Genomic DNA, 9,786 nt, shown 5'->3' with positions numbered 1-9,786 from the left:
TAGGACATCTACTGAAACACCCACCTATTTGTTCAATAAACAGTTGTTGATTAACTACCATGTACCAGGCACTAGGAATACAATGAATAAAACAAACACACATCCCCGATCCCGTGGAGCTTATCTTGCAGAGGGAGGAATCAACTTAAAAACCAGATACGTTTAAAAGACATAGCATGGAGAAAAATACAACAGGGAAGAAAGACGGAGAGAATGTTAGGGGAAGTGGAGTATGCGGGGTGGGGGGAAGAGGGTTGCACTCTGAAACAGAGTGATCACGAAAGGCCTCACTGAGAAGGTGGCATCTGATCAAAGAACTGAGGAAGGGGAGGGAACAAGTCATGGGGACATTCGGGACTGGAGCATTCCAGGTGGGGGAACGGCCGATGCAAAGGCCAAGGGGCAGACTGGCTCTGGTGTGTCCAAGAACCAGATAGAGGTACAGGTGGTACAGGCTTTGGAGGCCACTGCAAGGACTTGGTTTTACTCTGAGAGGGATCTAGCCGTCTCTAGGATGCAGATAGGAATTTGGAAGTCAGCAGCCTACAAAGGGCATGCAGCCCTGAGGGAGGGAGGAGGGGGCGATTGTGGGAACTGAGGACCGGGCCGCAGGGCATCCCAACAAGCAAAGGAGGCTGAGGACGAGCAACCAGAGAGGTAGGGAGCAGCCCAGGGAGACTGGGCTCCATTTCAGGGAGGGCAGATGGGCTGCATCCAATGCGCTGGCTGACAGGTCAAGTCTGATGAGGACTAAGGACCAACATCCTGAAGGAGACGGGCTGGTCCAGCCCTGACGGAGGACTTCAGTCACTGAGGGTGGGCCCTTGTACAAGCCCCCCAGGAAGGGAAGGGCAAAGAACAGCGAGAGCAGAGGGGATCAGAAGGCAGCAGCTGAGCAGCCTGATGAGGGGCTGCGGGGGCAGCTGGCCGGCTCCAGAGAACAATGGAGTGCCCTGTGTCCTTGAGCTCCGAGAAGGGCGCCTCTCACCCAGGGCTGGGAGGAAAGCGGATCCCCGCGTTAATTAAGTCCCATCAACAGCAGGTCGGTGCTTGCCAAGCTGCAGGGCGGGGCCTGATCCAGGTCCTGCCTCTAAGGAAGCATCCAGGCCGCCAGGACAGGCACTGGCTCCTCGGAAAAGTGCTCATGCCTGGAGGAGGAAATGAGTCCCTGACCGAGAGCCCGGCCAGAGGAAGGCCACAGCCCTGGGAGGAGCCCGGGTGCCTGGGGAAAGGCCAGGCCAGCGGAGGCCAGTCCTGAGTGAGAAAAGCAGATGGAATGAAATGCCTCTTCCTTCCTGCTGTGGGTGATGCCTGGTGGGGCAGGGCAGGCTGAAAAGGGTGAATTTAAAATAGAAATGAGACAGATTTTTAACTCAGCCTGGTGCCGAGTGATATTTTCTGGAGAGAGAGAACTATATCGCTGGAAGAGGCTTCAGGCGTCATGTCCTCAAACCACATATTTTACAAATGGAGAAACTGAGGCTCGGAGAGGGGAGGCATTTGCCCTGGGTCACACAGCCAGTGAGCAGCAGGGCTGAGAACCAGCATCAGGGCCCCTGGCACCTGTGACAAACTGCAGGCCAGGGGGTGCCTGGGAAATGTGGCTGCCACCTGAATCCATGTACTGAGGAAAGGAGCCTGGGGAGGGGAAAGCAGGAGACATCAGAAGCCAATGGGCAGAGGATCGGGAGCAGGGAGCAGGGAGCGGGCTCTGTGAGCGGGGAAGACCCTGGGAACAGCCTGGCCCAGCGGGGAGAGGGGGCTAGAGGTCTGTGAGAAGGTGGGTCTCAGTGGGCTCAGGACCTAGAGGGAGGGGCAGACAGGCCCTGGGAGGGACGAACACCCTGCACCTCGGCCTGTGGGCACGTCCATTTCACTTCAATCCTCTGAATACCTTCAGGCTGGAGAAGCTCAAGTACTCCTGGGGCTCCACTCCCTGTGTGTTCCGTCTGGCATCCGCTCCTTATTTATTTCATGCTGAGGACACTCATCCTGTTTAAGACTTTCTCCCTTGCCTGAATCTCTGCTGGGCTCTGCAGGACAACCTGGGCTGAAGAGGGATGGGCAGGACCCTCTGGGCTCACCCTGCAGCTCCTCACCAGGGCAAGGAAACCCCAGGAGCCCTCCCAGCCCAGGCCAGCAGTGCTGTACGTCGAGGCCACAGGGCCTAGGACTGTCCTGCTATGTGTAGACGGACAGACCTACTCTCTTTCCTCCAGGAGCCCACAACCAAGCCAGAAACATAGATGGAGAGGCAAGCAACGGTGCCAGAAGGGGGAAACGTGGGTGTCCTGAGAGGCCCGAGGCATGTGGGGTTTGGACAAAGGTTAGAGGACCTTTCGTTGAGGCAGGAGGTGTGGAGTCTGGGGGTCTGGGGAGGTGAGCTGTACCCAGAGGAGAAGGACGACCACTTGTTTATGTGTAATTTCTCTGAAGATGCTCTGTTGGTGTTTGTTGAACAACTCTGGAAGGTATCTGCTCCTTCAAATAATTCTCCGGTTCAAAAGGTAATCCCTCAGGAGAAATACAGCTGTTCTAGCAAGACGGAGGAAGAACCTCAGGCTCCGGGTGGTGGGAGAGCCCATGTGGGGAGCTGTAATCTGAGCCTTGAACTCAGGAATGCAGGCAGGACAAGGCAGTGTGGAACCCAGGATGGAAATCAGCTGTGAGGGACCTTGGAGGTCACAGAGCCACTGTCTACTTGTCTACTAAAGACGGTCACATGGGGAGTTGAAGGTCTGGCCAAGCTGGACCCCGGGCCCCCAGGTTCCCAGAGGACCACACATTCTCCCCCAGTCACAAGGGGCTTGGCTCTGGGTGTTTCCTCCCTTGCGTTTCCCAGATCCCTGAGCTTGGGAGAAGACTGCACAGCAGAAGGCCCTCTGGAGCGGGGTGAGCCCAGAGGGCAGGCACTTTGCCCCAGCAGGTCTGCCCATGGGAAGTGCTGACTCCCAGTGCCCGTGGGAAGGGCCGGGAGGGGCAGTGGTTCGGAATAGTCTGTCCAGCTCCCTGAGGAGCAGGACAGGGTGCACCTGTGAGGCTGCCAGAAGGGGGCTGGGGCCTCCCTCGGGCTTGGCTCTGGTCCAGTCCTGTCATCAAAGCCAAGGGAGGCCGCCCTGACAGATGTCACCAGCACGGAGCTGTCAGTCATCCCAGCAGGTCTCCTCAGCACAGCCACCATCCTGTGAGGGTTGGAGGACAGGGCTCTTCCTGGCTTTCCCCCAGCGCTGATCACGGATCACCCCTCCCGGGTCCTTCCCAGACAGCTTCACCTCTTGGGGCTTTAGCCTCTGCCTTCAGTTTCGAGACTGAGCCGATCAGAGCGCCTCTGGCAGTGCCTGGGGCAGCCATGTGGGTAAGGAAATCCTGGCCTATCCAAAATCCCCATTAACCAGCAGTCCCCAAACTGTGTTCCATGGACCTCCCCACATGGTGTCCAGCGAGAGATTGGGGCATGAAACAAAGAATAAATGCCCTGCATCAACAGATGAATGGGTAAACCAAACGTAGCGCACACATACAACGGAACATTATTCAGCCATGAAAAAAGAATGAAGTTCTGATACACGCTTCAGCATGGATAGACCTTGAAAATCTTAGGCTTAGTGAAATAAGCCAGACACAGAAGGACAAATATCGTATGATTCCACTTATATGAGGTACTAAGAATAGGCAAATTCATAGAGACGGAAAGCGGAATTGAGTTTACCAGGGGTGTAGTGGGAGAGGCGGGAAAGGGGGAGTTATTGTTGAATGGGTACAGAGTTTTTGTTGGGGAGGATGAAACAGTTTGGGGTATAGATAGTGGTGATGGTTACACAACATTGTGACTATATTTAATGCCACAGGATTGTGTACTTAAATGATTTAAATGATAAATTTTATGTTATACATTTTACCACGATAAAAAAATTTTTTTAAAGAGTAAGTGCTCAAACAACTTTGGGAGACACTGTGTCCTCAAATTTAAATGGAGGGGCAGTACAGGGGTAGGGGATTAAATTTTTTTTTAGTAAAAAATTTTTTGAATTTAAAATTTTTTTAATAAATAATTTTTAATTAAATATATATTTTTAAAATGTTGTTATGGGATTATATGAAATCATGTGTGTAAAACCTTTGAAAATTGTAAAGCACTATAGAATTTAAAGAATCTTTCACTCAATAAAAAATAAATTTAAATGGGTTTTCCTTGTGCAGGACTTTTCAGAGCCTTTATGAAGGAGAAATATTAGCTATGGTTCCCGGTGGAGAGGATCACTGAACACTTTGTTCTTAGAAAGCCTATTCATCTTTTTTTTTTTTTTTTTTTTTTTTTGCGGTATGTGGGCCTCTCACTGTTGTGGCCTCTCCCGTTGCGGAGCACAGGCTCCGGATGCGCAGGCCCAACGGCCATGGCTCACGGGCCCAGCCGCTCCACGGCATGAGGGATCTTCCCAGACCGGGGCACGAACCCGTGTCCCCTGCATCGGCAGGCGGATTCTCAACCACTGCGTCACCAGGGAAGCCCATCTTTTTTTTTTTTAATTTATTTTTGGCTGCGTTGGGTCTTCGTTGCTGTGTGCGGGCTTCCTCTAGTTGCGGCGAGCGGGGGCTACTCTTTGTTGCGGTGCGCGGGCTTCTCATTGTGGTGCCTTCTCTTGTTGCAGAGCACGGGCTCTAGGATCACGGGCTTCAGTAGTTGCAGCACGTGGGCTCAGGAGTTGTTGCGCACGGGCTTAGTTGCTCCGCGGCATGTGGGATCTTCCCGGACCAGGGATGGAACCCCTGTCCCCTGCATTGGTAGATGGATTCTTAACCCCTGCCCCACCAGGGAAGTCCCCTATTAATCTTAAAGCTGCCCCCGAAGTTACAACATTTGACTTCCTAGGCTGCCTCTCACACCTGAAGGAGGCACTAAAATCTTTGTCAAACCCTTTGTCCTGATTTTTATTTAGAAAATAAAGCATAGCATAGCTATCCCAAAGCGTACCCGAAGCTTGATTTTTTTGTTCTATTTTCTTCTCCAAAAATAGAAATTTATTTCCTGGGACTTGGAAGGGTTTTGAGTTCTTTATTAAAAAAAAAAAAAAAAGTGTGTGAGTTGCATGCATATGTGTGCCTGCAAGAGGAAAATTCTCTAGAAACTTCTGGTTGTGGGGATGGAAATGAAATCCCGGAGGAGGAACGCATGTTGTCTGTGGGCCAGATGGCTTTGAATGTGGTTTGGGGTATGGGCTTGGCACGGGGCTAAGGTCAGGGCCCTGCTTGCCTCTTGGGGGAGGGGGGCAGGCTCTGTCCTGTCCCGTCCTCCCCATGGTATCACCAGTCAGCTGCCTTTGGTTATAGGAGAGCCTGGGGAAAGGAATGTGCATCTCTCCAGGTCATGCATCTCTCCTCCCAGAGGCAAGACCCTGGATGCCTGCTCAGCTGAGTGTGGGTGAGAGGCCCGGCCAGCTGTCATATGTGCTTGTGACCTTTCCACTGGGCATCATATTTTATAGTCTCCTGTGTTCAGGCTGGGATTTGGTGGTGACCTGGGGTTGGGTAGGGAGATGTTAAATTGAAGAAAAAAGACTGGATTCAAGCCCCAGCTGTGGGACAACTTCGGTGAGTCACAGCCCAGAAATGTAGTGTCAGAGAGTGAAGCCAGAGGGGAAAATATTTATAACTGCCGGAAACATGATGAACCTGTCAAAAATACATGAAATCAGCTAAATAAATTGGGAAGAAAAAGGCAAGGTCTTATTTGGTTTTCTGTGAGTGTAAACATTTTAAAAAATCATCAGGAAGGAGAAAAATAATTCCTCTATACACAACTGCCTTGTGTGAGTGATGTTTTGGGGAAATCAAGGGAAAGTGGCTGTGTTCCCTTGAACTAAAGCAGAGTAAAGAGAAGGGATCAGCCATAGGAGGCGATTGAGAGAGAGATAATTAGATCAAAGCAGAGATAACCATGGGGATGTAAGCCCCTCAAGAATCCTCAGAGATCTGGGGCAATGCTGGCTTCTCAATGAAGGTGGGGCGGCGAAGTGATGTTCTGATTAATATATATGAACAGGAAAGACGAGTCCTTAGGATAGGAGGACATGCGCCCAGGCCATTGCTGTTGGGTTAAGCAGGGCTTCTCTGCCTGTCCAGGTTCTGGGATTGAGAAACCTAGATTTCCCCTAGGGAACCAGGGGTCCGGGTGGATGCAATACAGAGGAAAGTTAGATCAAACAGGAACTGTTTCCATTGCAGTAAACATGAGGGTCCAGAAAGAATCTTGTTTTGTGGGCAGCCAGAGGAAAGGGAACTGAGACATGAGTAAGAAAGAAGGGCTGTTAACACCTGGGGATAGGATTCAGCCAGCATCCTTAGATGCCCAAACTGGGGGTCACTGAGTCTGGGGAGGCATTGGAGTCACTGGAGGAGGGGATGTGACCATCCGTGACAGGTCCTATAGGTAGCTAAGGAGACTGGACTTTGCCTGGAGACGGTGGGCCCAGGGCAGGAACTTCAGGAACCACCTCCATCAGCAGGAGGGAGGGGCAGCAGGGGACAGATCAGAAAGCGGGAGGCCAGCCAGGAGGTGGCCGCATAGCCCCATGGGCATAAGGAAGGTGACCTCCTAACATATCCTCAGTCACATCAACCTGATGGTGCCCCAGGAGGCTGGTCTGAGGGTGTCCCCACCTACCACTTACTCCAGGATGGCCCTGAGACCAAGATGGCCAAGAGAGCACATCTCTTCAATGGATTAATAGTGACTGCCTGAAGCACTGTCCTGAGCTCAGGCAGCTTCAGGGACCAGGGAGAAAAAGAGCCACCATTGATTAGAGATGTCTGAGGAGGGGCATGAGGGTGGGGCAGCGTTCATTCATTCATCCACACACCTTCACTAAATGTTTATTCAGCACCTACTGCATGCCAGGTGCAGGTGCTATGAAGCTCTCCTCTTTGCAGGAGCACAGTTCTCAAAGGCTCAGCCACAGAAAGAGCAAAAAGCCCCAAGCCTGGGCTCCACTCTGCTCTGGACATTCTCCCTTTGAGCCTCTTTGAAGCCTTGGCAAAGGCCTGTGTCCGAGTCTCTCAGGGTCTTGAATAAATTAGCTGCTTGGTAGTTATTTGCGGAAGGAAGAAAATACATGCGTGACTTACCATATTTTTCATTTTTATCCATTCATTCAACAAAGAAACCAATATATACATTTTGCAAGGCCTTTTCAAGGATTTGGAGATGTATTTGATCTAATCTTTGCCCTCTAGGAATTCATAGCGCCATCTGGAGATTAGACACATGCCTGCATAGCCGTAACACAAAGTCATTATTTATAAATCCAAGTTCCTTGGAGTGCCTGGCTTCAGGGAGGCAGACATAGCTTGTCTGGGGTCCAGGGGACCAGAGGGGACCCGTGGGAAGTTGAGGACCCTGGGGCAAAGGGCGAAGCCAGCCGCCCCCTCGTCTCCGCCCCTCGCCTGGGCAGGGTCTCCTCCATGCCTCCCTGTCCTCCTGGAGCCTGGAAACAGAAAGCAGCTGTGCAGGTGGCAGAGAGACAGAGGGAGAATGGCAACACAAATCCGCTTGGAGATGGCTGAGTCTGGCTTTGAGAAGGCCAGGCTATTTGTCAGCCGGGCTGCTGGCAACAGTCCCTTTTAGCCCAGGAAGCAGCGTGGAAGGTGGGAGGCAATTGCAACCCCTGCTCCAGCCCCCTAGCAGGACTGCCCTGGCTGCCTTACAGTACGACTCAGCCTAATTAAGCGGTACCCAGGTCTCTGCCCTGTATCCCGGGCACAAAGGAGCCCTGTCTGCACCTCAGTTCCCTACACGGTCCCTGCTCACGGCTCTGCTACGCAGTTCCCCGCCCCTGAGACCTGCTGGCTCCTGCTTCTCTCACTGGCTTGGAAGAAAGGGGAGATGGGCGGGAGGGATCAGGAAAAGAAATAGGACAGCACAGGACAAGGTGAGGTGGAGGGGGGCGGGGGAAGGAGGAGGTCCAGGACAGCGCGGTGGGCCACGGGGCCGGGAGGAAGGACAGTGTGGGGACACAGAATCCACCGGGGCCCTGGCCACGCTGTGAGACGAAAAAGGGGCCCAGGGACGCGTGGAAGGCCCTTCCCAGAATTTACACCTCTCTTCTGGCATTGTCCGAGGCCGGAACCAGGAAGCAGCGGGCGGCCTGTGTGCATGGAGTTTTTGAAGTCTTGGAAGGCTCAGCCTTGAGCTGGGGAGATCTCCGACTCGCAGAGCCTTTCTTTGTGGTTTTGTCCTTTGGAGAGCAGGAAGCAAGCATGCTGCAGGAACCAGGCATGCGCCACAGGTGCAGACACGTGTGTACACATGTGGCCTCCAACATGGACACCCTCCCTCTGTGGCTGGTGGCTGATGAGCCATCCCCGGCGTGTGGAGCCAGGACCCAGAGCAAACAACGGAGCACAGAGGGTGTGTGTGCAAACAGATCTGCAGGGGCCCTGTGACCACACCCTCGGCTGGACCAGGACAGGCGCTGTCAAGGCCCCATGAGGGTGGCTCTTCATAACTTTTATTTTGGTGAGGGCCTTCTTGCATGGTTGCTTACACAAACTGTTGAGAAGGCTGACGATGAAATCTGAATCCATGTGAAATGGATTTCCCTTCCCTGGGAATGTACACAGTGGGTATCTGGGTGTGCATATGCACACAAGAAGGAGTGTGTGTGTGTACATGTGTGTGCACAAGAACACAAGCTGCTGTATTGGGAGAGAAGCTGGACAAGGAAAGAAAAGCCTGGACTTTCAATCACTCATATACACACATACCTGTGTGCGTACATTCATGCCGTCGTCTGACGGTATCACAATTATTACCTTGTCTATTTGTATACGCGCGCGCGCACACACACACACACACGCACACATATCCCTGTACGTTTTGGGCACAGCCTGTATCCCATATCAGTGATTCTAAGTCACTTTTTTGTCAGAGATCTCAGCCCACTTCAACCAGTAACTCTCAACCTTGCCTGAACATTGGAATCACTTGGGGAGCTTTTAAACATCCCAGATGCCCAGACCACACTCCAGACCAACACAGCAGAATTTCTAGAGATGGAACTTTCGTATTAATACTTTATGTCGGTATTTTTAAATCTCCTCAGGTGATTCCAATGCCTTTCGAGGGCTGAATACTTCTCTGCATGGAAAGTCCTCCTTCCTTTCTTCTGCTCAGAAAACTTCTATTCAACCTTCATGACCCACCTCACATAGCTCCTTTCTAGGAAAGCCCTTCATGATACCTCCCCAGGGAGAGTTACCTTTTTCTTTCCCGAAACTTCCAACAACACCTTAGTCATCCAACTGTATCACAGTTATTTGCTTGTCTATCTGTCCGTCCCACCTTCTGTTCAGAACTCTGAGCTCCGTGAAGACGCTGCGTGAGATCCATCTCTCTATTCCTGATACCCAGCTTAGAGTCTGCTATGCAGCTGGTGATCAGTAGATGCTTCAGAACGGAAGGGAAGTACATAAAGAAGGCCATGAGCAGGAGAGGGGTGGGGGGTAGAGACCATCATGGTTGCTGGGTAGAAAGGCCACGGGTCTGCTCCCTTGTCAGCAGGATGGGGGTATCTCCCCAAACCGTAAGTAACAGGGTCCTCTTAGGTCAACAAGTTTGATGCAGGTTGGTCCACATTTCCTGCTTCCCTAGGAAATGCCACCAGTGTGACTCAGAGGCTCAGAGGGACACCAGAGTGAGTCTGTCATCTGTGCCTAGAGGCCTGGGGTGACTGACCACCTCCCCTCCACCCCGCCCCACTCCAAGCCCACTCTGCGCCCACTCTGCATGGC

This window comes from Mesoplodon mirus (genome assembly GCF_964341445.2).
Source record: "Mesoplodon mirus genome assembly, chromosome: 14".
Classification (NCBI taxonomy): domain Eukaryota; kingdom Metazoa; phylum Chordata; class Mammalia; order Artiodactyla; family Ziphiidae; genus Mesoplodon; species Mesoplodon mirus.
The sequence above is the reverse complement of the archived record's forward strand: the minus strand, read 5'-3'. Positions refer to the sequence as shown.